Source organism: Bison bison, unplaced genomic scaffold (assembly GCF_000754665.1).
Source record: "Bison bison bison isolate TAMUID 2011002044 unplaced genomic scaffold, Bison_UMD1.0 scf7180017864367, whole genome shotgun sequence".
In the NCBI taxonomy this organism is placed as follows: domain Eukaryota; kingdom Metazoa; phylum Chordata; class Mammalia; order Artiodactyla; family Bovidae; genus Bison; species Bison bison.
In genome coordinates, this window is record NW_011494939.1 from 45,092 (window position 1) to 46,188 (window position 1,097).

Below are 1,097 nucleotides of genomic sequence, written 5' to 3' on the forward strand. Positions count from 1 at the left end.
AAAAAAAAAAAAAAAGGGAGGGGGGAAGCAAAGAGCCTAGCTCAGCAGCAGCATAGAAATGATTAGCCGGAAACAAACAGCAGCTGTCCCCTTCAGCCAGGCCACGTGGTTACCAGGTCATCTCAGACCCACGACCCACTTCATGAATTTACGGTTCCTGCCTGGCCTTTGTAAGTAGTGGAGTTTTAAACCTCAGGGGGAGATGATACAAAGGCTGAACAATCAATCTTTGACTAACTGAGTGAATTGCTTTTCTATTTCCATTATAACAAGTTACGATAAATTTAGTGGCTAAAAACAACATAAATGTACTATCTCACAATTCTGAAGGTTAGACATCTGACATGGCTCTCACCAGGCTAAAATTAAGGTGAGAGCAGAGTTCTGCTCCTTTCTGAAGGCTCTAGGGGACAATCCACTTCCTTGCCTTTCCCAGCTTCCAGAGGCTGCCCGCATTTCTTGGCCCTTCCTCCATCTTCAAAGCCAACAACATAGCATCTCTCTCTGACTCTGCTTCTACCCTTACATCTCTTTCCCTAACTCCCCTCTTTTGCTTCTGTCTTCCAGTTAAAAGGACCCTTATGATTACATTGGATAATCCAGGCTAATCTCCCTACTAGCTGATTAGTGATTTTTTAAACTCCCCTTTGCCATGTAAGGGAACATTTATAGATTCCAGGGATTGGGAATGGATGTCTTGGCAGCGGGGTCTTTATTCTGCCTACCACATCAATCTGTAGTTCATGAATTATGGTAGAAAATTTGAAAGCATACACCTTTTACGTAAGACAACTGCATTTGCATTTATAATATATAAGCTCCTTAAAAAGTAATACTGGGGCTTCCCTAGTGGTCCAGTGGTTGAGACTTTGCCTTCCAATGCATGGGATGCAAAGTCTATCCCTGGTCGGAGAACTAAGATCCCACATGCTGCAGAGCAACTAAGCCACATGCCACAACTAGAGAGCACACAGACCATAACTGCGTCCACACTTTAACTAGAGAAGCATGCGTGCTGCGACGAAGCGCCTGCATGTGCGATGAAGACACAGCAGAGCCAAAATAGAAAAAACTAAAGAAGAATTTCTTTTTTAAAA